We start from the raw sequence: 12,162 nt of genomic DNA, 5'->3' as shown, positions 1-12,162 counted from the left end.
TACGGAGAAGGCGGTCTTTTCTATGTCACTATTTTTTAACGAGATTTGATGGAAACCACTTTTCAGATCTAAAACGGAGAATACTTTATTGTCCCTAATTGGGTAAGAACTTCAATTATCTCAGGAATAGGGTATTTATCTGCAATGGTTATTTTATTGAGTTTGCGATAATCAATAACCATGCGATATTTTTTTTCGCCTGAAGCGTCTGCCTTTTTGGGTACAATCCACACTGGTGAATTGTACGGAGACCTAGAAGGTCGAATTATACCATCTTCTAAAAGTTCTTTTATCTGTTTGTTTACTTCATCTTTCAGTGTCATTGGATACTGATAGAATTTTGAGTAATAGGATTATCGGACGAGGTTCGGATCGTTGCCTTTACGTTAGTTGTGTAGGTCAGTTTTTGGTTTGGGTCTGCGAACAAGTCTGTAAACGACTTGAGTAGTTCGCTTAGCTTGGTTTTTTGTTTGTCGGACAAGTGGGATGTTCTCGGAATAATTGTGTTGACTGCTTCGAATGTTTTTTCTTTTATGGGGATCGAGAGACCGTTCTTTAATTCTTTTAAACTATCATTGCCCAAAATGGCATCAAAGATTTTAATGTGGGCAACAGAAAAAATTTTACTTCAACATCCTGAATATTAAAAAGGTTTGCTACCTTATGATGCGTAATTACTGTGCTGCCGCCTACTGAGACAGCATTGAAAGGTGATTTATTCTGTATAGGGTTATTGACGAATTTAGGTTGGATATAATTTCGGTTTGAACCGGTGTCTATAAGTATTCTAATAAATTTGCCATTCCTCATCTTGCATAAAAAGTATGGAAGAGAGGATTTTTTTTTCTAAAAAATTTAACCCAGCGTTGTCGTAGTAGTCGTAAGTGTTATTGTCAGCATCCGCTTCATCTATCTGTACACTGGGATCCACATCCATAGGTTCTGGACGAGGCAGTGGTTTTGGGGCCTGTGGCCTAGGTGGCGCTGACTGCTGTGGCGGGAATTGCCTAGTCTGAAAAGGTCGAGGTGCAGCTACTGGCTGTGCAAGCTGGTAAGCGAAGTTTTGTCGTGGTAAAGCGGTCGGTAGTTGCTGTCCGAATTGATAATATCGAGTTCGGGGGGGGTGGAATTGGTGGTTGTCTATTGATAAATAAATTACTGCGAGGAGCAGGTGAAGGCTTTGAAGACTGATTCCTAAACTGTCTTGTCTGTCCTATGTTTGCTGCATGTTTTGCCCTGAAGTTCTGATTTTCTAACTTGAGGCAAAGGTGTAATGCAGAGGGTAAGTCTACTGGTTCTTTAATTCCCAATAGACGAGGCAAATCGCCTTGTAGTCCTCGTACGAAGGTGTCTAGAGCCTTATCTCTGTACATTTTCGTCATTAACAGTTCTGCTTCTCTCCCTAATCCCATACAACCGATCTTGTTTAGGATTAGGGATAGGTGTTTATAAACCATTTAATGGAACTCTTCCACAGATTGGTTGACACCCTGTATAAGCATCGTCATTTGGTATTCTAATGTGTTAATGTCGCGCTTGTCAGCATAATGCAGAGTTAGATATTTCGAAATCGCTAACCAGTTCAGAGGAGTATTGTAAGATTCTAATGCCATATCGGCGGGTCCTACAATTTTATTACGTATGGTATGTAAAATACCATAGTATTTCGGGGTACCCTGGAAAGCACTGTATGCTTCTAAGATACGGTCTACTCCTTTCTTCCAAGAACTAAATTCGGACGGATCACCTGAAAAGTCCCGGATAGATTTCACTATATCCGGTACTCGGTCTAAATCGCCTAAGTTCCCTGCATGCTCTGGGGCAATTACCTGGTCTGTTACGTTTGCGTATTCTTCCAAAGAATTGAGGCGTCTCAAGAAACTTGGTAATTGTTGTGCTAGGATTTCGCTAATTGTGGCTGCTAATGCAGCTCTGTCTACATTTTCAACCATGATTCTATTGTGTTATAATTCTTCCTGTTGTCTGACGCGTTTGTCTAGTCGCTTCGGCACTAAGTATCGAGGGTCTTATCAGGTTGTTCGCGTTAGCCATAAAACAATAAGTAAAACCGAACTAAGAATGGGTCGAGTTTTTTAAAAAAGATCAAGGGAGCAAATGATGGAGCTTATCTCTAATTATGTTTGAATTGGGTTAGTAAGACCTTGTGTTTTTACTTGAAAATAATATGTTTTTGTGTCTTGAAAATAATATGTTTTTGTATTTTTTTTTTTTTAAATTTTATAACCAGTGGCTGGTTTTTCCTTGTACTTTAGAGGGTCCTTGGGAATCGTAAAGTTGGAATTTGTTATATCACTTTTGTGATCTTTTTGTTTGTTTTATCGTTTTACGGTTTTTCATTGATCACTTAATTTATATGTTTCTTTGTTCAATTTGTTTGTTAGTTTTGAGTTTTTTTTTTTAAATTTGGTTGGTTAAGCTTACAGTACTATGGATATTCTTTTTGATGTGGCTCCTCCCTCCGACGATCCGGATTTCATCCTTTTTATCTAACGAAGACTACTTGGGATCCAGCGATGCGTACAGGGTTGAGGGGTGGTCTGTGGCCCTGCCTTCAGTCCTTGGATTCCACCGATGGCAAATGAACAAGTTAAGTTCGATATGCCAGAGTGAATTTGAACGAACGAAAGATGTTAATTTTCCGCGAGTTGGGCGTTCTTGTCACTCGCGATTAGGCCGGTTGCCGCAAATGTTATTGCGAGCCGCGAACTTACAAAACGTTTTGTTGTATCGTACGCGCACCGGTCCTGTTCGGGCGCCAGTTAATTACTTTGCGGTTAGCAAGGTAAAAAAATAATAAAATAAATTGGAGTTCAGTTAAGAACGACTTTATTTGTATAAATCCAATTTGCAACTAATTACCCTAAGCTGTCCTAGCAAGCTGTGAGTCTTTGGATGTGAGCTGCGCTGCCCTTGGTGGCAGAGGATCGGCGTCGGCTCCGTAGCTTCCAATAGGCCACGACATCGGCTGATGTTTTGCTGGTCAAATCAGTGCAGTCTTCTTGGAATCACTTGCATTGGTGGGAGCGGAAGTTGTTACCAATCAGATTCTTTGAACTCTAACTTGGCAGCTCGGCGTGTGCAGGAATTATCGAATTCTGCTTGGCAACTCGGCGTGTGCAGGAAATTATGCAGACGCTGAGCTTGCAGATTGAAGCTTGCTTATTGGGGTTCATTGTTCTAGATTTAAACATTTTTGTTGTTAACTTATATAACCAGAACGTGGGAAAGTTGTTCCCTTTCTTCTGTATTTAAATGTTATAATCTGAATACGTTGGATTCTCTTAACTCGTCGTCTAAGGCGTAGTTAGAGGATGTTACTAGAAGGGCTTCTTCTATGTAAGGGGTAATAAGAGGGTTTTCCTCGGATTTAGAAGGCTTGGGATACTCATAGGTAATCTGGTCTCTTTGAATTAGACGGTCTGGGGCACTCATTGGTGTTCTTTGACTCATCTGGTTTTAAGTGGGCTTTCCGCTTAATTTTAGGAGGGTCTTCTCCTTTTTTGGGGTTTTTTAGAGGGTTTCCTCTGAATTAGATGACTTGGGGCACTCATTGGTGTCCTTTGACTCATCTATTTTGATGTGGTCGTACCACATTTTGAATGTATAGCCATTTATAGTGACTGTTTGTGTTGAATAATCAATTTGAGTGTTAGTTGGCTCTAAATAGTTTCTGACTAACAGTAAATCATACTTTTCTGAGAAATTGTGAATATAAATATTTGATTAGTGGGACAAAGTTTGCTTGACTGCAATGAAACACTTTGGTTCAATGTTATAACGCCATTTATAGTGTGGACATTTACTTTAGAAGGTTGATTGGAAAATTAAAGAAATTTTGTTTCATAACGAACCAGTGTCTACTAAGCATTTGAGAGTGATATTATTCATTTTAATTTTTAGGAATGGGTTTCCACTTCCTCTGAATCGCTTTCTGATTCCGAGGCTGGTTGAATTGAGCACTAGCGTTTTCTCTCGGCCTTTTGGTAGGAGGGTTTGGTGCACTAGTATTTTGTTGTTGAAAATTTAAATGATTTTGCATTCTACCTGTATTTAGCCTTTGTGTGAATTCCCTTGCTAACCTTTGATTTATTTCAGCTGGTCTTGAGTTGGTATTTTGGGATTATGTAGGGTTTGTTAATGGAATAAAAGTAGGAACGAATCGTTGGTTGGGATGGGTGTTTTTAGTTTGGTTAATGTGTGTATGTTTATGTGAATTTGGGTTAAATCTTTGCTGAGGTACGTTCCAGTTAGAGGCATAAATAATATAAATATACATTATACATAACTATATAGAACGCGATAACTATATAACTATATAGAATGAGACTGGGTCTTCGTAAAGACCTTCTTGTTGGGCGGTTTGTCTTAATTTTTGGATAGTTGAAATGTCATGCCTCGCTAGGGTCATGAACAGTCTATAGGGGAGTGATCTTTGAATTGTATTCTTTATAGTGCTTGTGTATAAACTGTAATATTAGTTCTGTCATTTTCTAATGCTAACTTATTTATGATTACATTTGATTTATCTTCCAATTGTTACCTTTGAAAGGTGTGCGGTACAATCTTCCTAGTAGTTCCTCCAGGGGTGTCTGTGTCTTAAATTCTGTGATTAAGGCGTCCCTTGGAGTTGTCCAATCATTATGCATTCCCAATAGGGAAACTTTTTCTGCATCTCCAGTGATTTAAAGTTCCAAATATTATCGCCTTCTGTCGAGCGTCGTTTGCAGTGTATAGGTTCAACAGGTATTCCATTCGTCTTTTATTTATAGTTTTTTTTCGTTCTTGTTCACAGACTGCTGCAGTATGTCGAGACTTATGCCTTAAGTGAACAGCGCTGTTTTAACTTTTTGTTGTTTAATACAATAGTAGCGGTCACACTTTTGATTTTAGTGGGCTACTGTTTTTGTTCACAGACTGCTACAGTATGTCGAGACTAATGTCTTAGTGCGCCTTATAATTGTATTACACCTTAGTGGAGGTCTCACTTCACGAAGCGGTCCACAAAATTAGGTTTTTAAATTAAACTCCGTTCATACAGGTTCTTGTGCGGATACCGATTTTAGTCACTTTAAACGAATCGAAATCACTTTGTTGCGACCGATTCGCGGGTACAATCAGAAAAGGTTACTTGGTCGTACAAGTTTCCTCTTTTCACTAGATTGTCAAAGGATAACGAGCTTACTAGGACTTTTTTTTTCAGTATCCTACCGACTGCGCCATTTACGAATTCAGTCCGAGCGTTAATAAAAAAATAATACGGTTGGTTTGTGATATATTATTAAACGTTTTATTTATTCCATAGAGGAAGAACTGGAGCCTTTGGATTATCACTTAGTGGGACAATTGATTTCGATGTTGAAATGGGCTGATAGCGTACTCAGAACTGAACTGCCTTATGGGGACATATTTGCGTTTATAGGCAGATTGGGATAGCTTAAGAGTGAAGTTTAAGAGAATTAAGTTATAATTGTTTATTAGAGAGAAGCTCGTCAAGGTCTCATCTCACCGGATTAGATTGGAGTAAGTAATAACACATTTTCCTGATTTTCTTATTATCTGTTTACATACATATATTATTCTTTCCATATATAACAAACCTTTTTAGGACCATTTCCGAAATTCCCCATTTTCAGACGCGTTCGGGCAATGATATTTCACTGACTAAAATTAAATGTTTAATAATAAATATTTTTATGAATAAAGTTATCCTACAAATCTAATTTTTATTGAAGGCACTTTATAAATTTTTTTTTCGTTATGCTCTCCAACATAACGAAAACAAAATTTTAAGGGGCTTACCAAAATCCACGGCCTAAATCGGCGTGTTTACGCTGGCAACCTTATGCCTGAGAATTAGATGCCTCTCCCACTGCCCAATTCCTCTTTCAGTCCTTTTTAAAATGTATGTTCATTGTTTTGTTATTGGAATAACAACTTTTAAAATGTGAGATATACTTAATATAATACCAACCAGCTAAGTGCAGATCGACTTTTTTTCATTAACGTAAATTTATATTTACGACATTAGTTTAAGCCTTTTGGCCGACACTGCGACGTTCTAGGTTCTCCCCTGGTCGTCTGAGAGGTTCAAGTCCAGAAAAAGCAAGAGCGCAAATATAATAGTAAGGCAGTTAGCGATATAATGCGGGCCTAACGTTTGTTTGTCGATCCAGTACAGTGGGTGTGGGGAAAGGTAAAAGCTTAGAAGCCAGGTCATTTGAGAGGTTCTGCCGACATACTAGTACATACTAGTATACTAGTTCATACTAGCCAGGTCGTTCTTGAGGCTCGAGTCCAGAGAATACTCCTCTTACTCTGGGAAGAGAGGAAATTAAATTCTTTTTTAATTTTCTTGTATGCCTGCTCGGTTCGCACGTACACATCAGGCAATCGCTAGGTTTACGTACGTAGTCTCCGACACAGTCGACCAGGTCTTCACCATAATTCCTGCCGCCTCTTCGGGTCCTTATTCGGTTTGGCCCCGCCTGTTGAATGATTCCGGACTTACCGTGGCTCGTCGTGTTGGACCTTAGCTACCTGTGTCTCAATTCGGAGACTTTCCTTGTCCGAACGTTACGAAGTAGCGATATTGTTTCTTGCTAACTATTACGACTGTAGCTTCCTTGCTGACTTTGCTGATTTACGTTGTTGACTAGTATCCTCGCTCTCCTTAACTGTCCAGCTTCCAGAGTCCGGCCTGTATATATAGGCCTCCTTTAACGGTATTTCCCTTTTGTCTTCAGTCTCCGGATCCGAAGTCCACGGTCCGGTCCAAAGTCCCGCTGTTGTCTTGCCGTCCTGCTCCAAAACGTGCCGTTTCTCTTTCGCTCTCCGTGATCTCTCCTTCCAACCGTCTGTTCTCCACTCTCTCTTCTAACGGTTCTGTTTCTCCAACTTGTTTTCTACTGGTTCAGTTTCTCAAACCTCTCTTTCTACAGCTCCTCGGATTCGCACTGCCGTTACTACGCGTTGAATTGTTGCGTTGCAACGGCAGGCCCCCCTCATGCAATCTTCATTTGCATTTCTGCGGAGTTTTAAGTTCTAACACCTCCCCCTTTCTCCAGAAAAATTTAAATTCGGCCTTGCAGTCCGCGCAGAACATTCCTGAGACCCCTTCAACGTTCACAGCTCTGTCTTGAGTTCCACAGCGCCGATCTCCTTTCAGTGATCGTTCCCCGTTCTTCTTATTATTGCCGATAGATCCCGATAACTTCCGTGGGTGCGGCGTTGCCACTCGATGACCATAGTATTTCTGTAGTGTGACCCGTCATATGCCGATAGTCCCGATACTTTTGCTGATCGACTAGCACTATCGAGTGCCGTTCGACCGCCTTGTGATCGAGTCGCCTCCTTCCCTAAGCACATGGTGACAAAGCAACTCCCGACAAAAGAAGGAATTTAGGCTAAGGTAAGTTTTCTATTTTACTTTCTCTTTTCCTAAGCACATGGTGACAAAGCAACTCCCGACAAAGAAGGAATTTAGGCTAAGGTAAGTTTTCTATTTTACTTTCTCTTTTCCCTTTAATTATTCCATTTTCTCTTGGCACCGTGGCCCTCTCCTGCACCCAGCCACCCTCCCTCTGATGGACGCCCGACATTGCGGATGGATGCCCTCTCTTCTTCTGCCTTTGACATCCCGACGTACTGGACCTTCCTTCTCCTTGGTGGTGGTTATTGAGGCAATATTCTGGTTCGTTCGTTCTGCATCCATTGACTCTCGCCTTGGCCTGACGCTAGAACGACTGTCGGACTCGTAGGCTGCATCCTTTGACTCTCGCCTTGGCCTGACGCTAGAACGGTTGTCGAGTCTCGTCTCTTCTCAGGTACTATCGTCCATACACATCCCGCCGTTTGCGACCTTATTTTTCCCTGGCGGAGGCCAGACGATTAAGCACATGTTCTCAGCACGTTCGTGGGATGCAGTACTTCGGTTTACTCCCGCGTGGCTCCGTTGACTTTCACCTTGGCCTGACGCTAGAACGGTCGTGCTGTTGGCCTGCACCCCACGTTGCACAGTGGTTCCTCTTGTATGGTGAGGATTCTTTAATCCCCCTTCCCCACCAAAATGCAAAAAAAAAAACCTTTTTCAATCACCAATAAGTAGGCAATAATTTTTAAGCAAATAAAACCAGGTTAATTCGTATATATTTTTGACAATGGGCAGGCAGACTTTATATATACTTTATGGAGTCTTATTCTTCTCTCTATTCCCTTCTTTATTTTTCTTGTATGGAAAAAAACTAATGAAAAATATAAAAACTCATTATAAATTAATTTAATAATTTATTCCCCTCTAGCAAACTATGAACAGAGTCAAGCAAAGTTGACATATACTTTTTTCTCAAGGGTCCTCTGTCCGGTTATAAGCGGGTCGGAGCGTAGAAGGAGTGCAGTCAAAATGTCGGTGTTTGTAATAGTTCGTGATATTTTTCCGGCTGTGATAGTCTACATTTAAGTACTGACGATTTTTTTCGATCATAGCTTGTCCAATAAACAGCAATTTGTTTACAATGTTGTCAATACATTGAATATGTTCGGTCAATTCAACTATATAGCCTTTAGTCTTAATTTCATCTCGTACAGCAGTGATAATTTCTTGTATTTTTTCTGTATAGATACTCTTTTTTGTGCACCACAAATTAAAAAAGTGATGGCGTTCAAACACACACTGATACAAATCGCCGTCTAAAGCCAATCGAATTTACACAGAAAAAATGACAAAATAATTCATTAAATGAGCATTGAAAATTTTACACATACACGAAAGACAAAATCACACAGACAGCACGATAAAAGGGCAAAACAGAAACTTCGTTGCTAAATTTTGACCTTGAAAAAATAAGAGATTGGGTTAGTATATTAACAATAACAAGCACATCCGCAACTTTCCTCAAGAAACTTTTAATACAATGGCATAACCATTTATTTCGGAGTTTCGACGGAACACAACTAAAACTTTACGTAAACATAAAAAAGACGTTTACAAAATACACAAAAAAGGTTAAATCAAATATAATTACAAAAAAATGTGTTAAATCTATGAAATTAACTTAACATTAACTTTAAACTGAATTTTAAATTATATTAATCTGAAAAGTATTACTGACGTAGTTTTGCTATTGGGCTTTTTCAATAGCTGTTGCGAAAAATAAGTAGCCGAAGAAAGATTTGTCTTTTTATTTGGTTAATTATACTGCCAGCTGGGGCCGACCAAGAGCCAAAACGAATGTTAAGTCTTTGCCGAAAAACGAATAAGTGACAATTGGCGGGACAGACAGACGAATGCTGCGCCCAAGCTTAATGTAGGTAGATAACAAAAGGTACAGATAAATTCGTGCGAGAACAGCAGTTTGCACTATGTGCATCGCAACTGCTACTACTGACTACTTCGGCTTAATATTGTATTAAGAATATAAGATTAGTCTACTGCACAGTTTTGGCAGCTGCATGACCCAACATCCTCCCCCGGTGGAAGCTTGGCTTTCAACAGAGTGCCCAAGGGGAAGCAGACACAGCTTGTTCACTGCCCGCCTTATTACTCCAGACGCGGTCCCAATTCTGCAACTTGAGCGACGCCGTCTCTGCCAGGAATCAACCGCATGACAGGCAATCTCATTGGGGGTAGATTCTCGTCCTTAACAAGAACGACGTTGTCCACGAAAACGCCAGGCTTGGGGGTGCGCCACTCGGAGCGCCGCTGGATCGTCAAGTATTCTTTCTTCCATCGCGACCAAAGATTTTCTGGAGAAAGGAGATGGGTTGCCAAGAGTTAAGCCGATTATAGTAAAGGCCCGTTAAATCTGGCTCGTCAAAAGAACCGTCGTACCCACAGCACGGTAGAAATGATGCTTGGCCGTTTTCACCGCCTCTTCCCAAAGTCCACCGAAATGGGGCGACCGTGGAGGGATGAGCCGCCAGTCAATCGTCTCCGAAAGGCAAAATTCTAAACGGAGCCTTGATGTTCGCTTTTTGAGAAATAACCTTCGAAGTTCCAGAAGTTGTGGCGTGGTCCGACCAAATTTGCTTCGGCTTCCGCCGGGTGCATATGAACCTCTTGAGTCCTCACAGAAACGCAACTGTCGAGAGATCCTTGATCAGCTCTAGGACTCCTAATTGGTCCAGTAACGGCGAAAGCCGAGGATATGGGACTAGACGAGGAAAATCTTCCCATAGTTTTTAGGGACTGCATGTCCTCCCATAACTGCGCGAGTTACCGACCCATCGGTACCAAGCCTACACTCCCCACCGAAACCCCCTCGATCGTTCCAAGTTCTCTAACAATGTTTTTGAACCGGGAAACATTGTAGCCAATAAGCGAATGTCGCAACTGCAGACACATCCGCTTAGAAGCTACATCAGAAAGAATATGACTATGTCAAAGCATTGGACAGTTGGCCGGCTGCAAAATTATAACGTAAATATTTTTCAGAATTCAAGTCACTTTTTATTTATCATTGCTAACGAACGGACGTGTATTGTCCAGACATATTTTGTATACTTAAAATAAAAATATCACAAACGAAATAAAATTCTGTATAATTAAAGAAAACAATTGGAAATTTGACTAGAGGAGCGATACATAACTGGATAATGCAACTATCTACGTCACCTGCGCCACGATTGACAGAACCAAGAGGACTCCCGCTCTGATGGTGACTGGCACAGCCGGAAAACGGAATGAACTTACACAAGATTATATTTAAGATTATGCAGTGAGTAGAGTGCAGTACACAGCTTAAAACAAGAGAGAACGCTATAGTCGAGTTCCCCGACTATTAGATACCCGTTACTCAGCAGATAATTTAAAAAACAATAAATATGCCTTCATATATGTACGAAACTTTTCGCCGCTCGAATTAGCTTCCGATTAAAATTTTGAAATCGGTACCCAGGGAACACCACGTGGAGGCCGTTGAGTTACAACGGGGTCGTTTAAACCAAAATCAATTTTGGGGACCTACGAGTCGACTTTAGTTTTCAAACTTGGAAAGTTTATAAAACTCCATGTTCCCCAAAAATGTTGTTTTTTCCGTAGCACACGGAGGCATAGATATTTTTTGTATTAAGATTAATATTATTATTAAATATTTAAAAAATGAATTATTAAATTAAATTAAATTATCTCACTTATTTAAATAATATATTAAATATTAATAAATATTAATTTTTTTTCTTAGGTTTTTTGTTTTTCTTTTTTTTTTTTTTTTTTTGTTTTTCTTGTTTTTTTTTTTAATTAAATAAAATTATCAGACTTGTTTCAAAATATTAATTATTTTTGTAGGTTTTTTTGTTTTTATTTAATTTTTTGGGGCTTTTTTTTTAAATTTAATACCTAAAAAAATAAAATTAAATTATCAGACTTATTTAAAAATGTTAATTATTTTTGTAGGTTTTTTATGTTTTTTTTTTAAATTTAATAATGAATACATCTAATAACTAAATAACTAAAAAATTCAAAAATATATACTTATTTATTTTATATAATTAACTACAATACCTAATCTGCCTCCCTAACGCTAACTTATATACCACTGTGGTAACTATATGTGGTCTCAAATGTGCGCGCAGTGGCCTGATTATCGAAAATATTTGAAAAAGCCCAATCAATATGCGTATTGCTATTGGTTGTAGACGAATTGAAATCTAGCAACGAACTAAAACCCATTACATCTACTAAAAAATCGAAAAATTGCTTACAGCAGCCAGAGATGGAGTGGAGGCACAAGTTAAAATCTCCTAACACTAAACAATTACTATTTAAAAATGTGTGTTGCTGAAATAACTCCTTAAATTCAGTTTCAAACTTCTTTAAGGGATAGGTCGGGCTTTTATATAAAACAAGAATCCCTAAAGGTCGGTACTTAAAGATAGCATACTCAAACACTGGAGAGGCTAAATTTGAAAGATTTGAATAAAATCGACCACTTGAGCAAAGACTAACATTCTCAAAAAGTTCGTTTCGAATAAAAACGAGAATGCCTCTTTTTGGTCGGGCTCCGCTAGCTACTGACTGGCAATCTAATCTCACTGCTGTGGTAAAGCCAGGAATTTCGTATACTTTATTTGAGTATGTTGATGCTTCAACGAAGCACAGAAGAGAAGACTTAAGCATTAGACGATCGGAACAAACATCGCTAATGT

Source organism: Drosophila yakuba, unplaced genomic scaffold (genome assembly GCF_016746365.2).
Source record: "Drosophila yakuba strain Tai18E2 unplaced genomic scaffold, Prin_Dyak_Tai18E2_2.1 Segkk8_quiver_pilon_scaf, whole genome shotgun sequence".
NCBI classification, from domain to species: domain Eukaryota; kingdom Metazoa; phylum Arthropoda; class Insecta; order Diptera; family Drosophilidae; genus Drosophila; species Drosophila yakuba.
Note: the sequence above shows the minus strand (reverse complement) of the source record.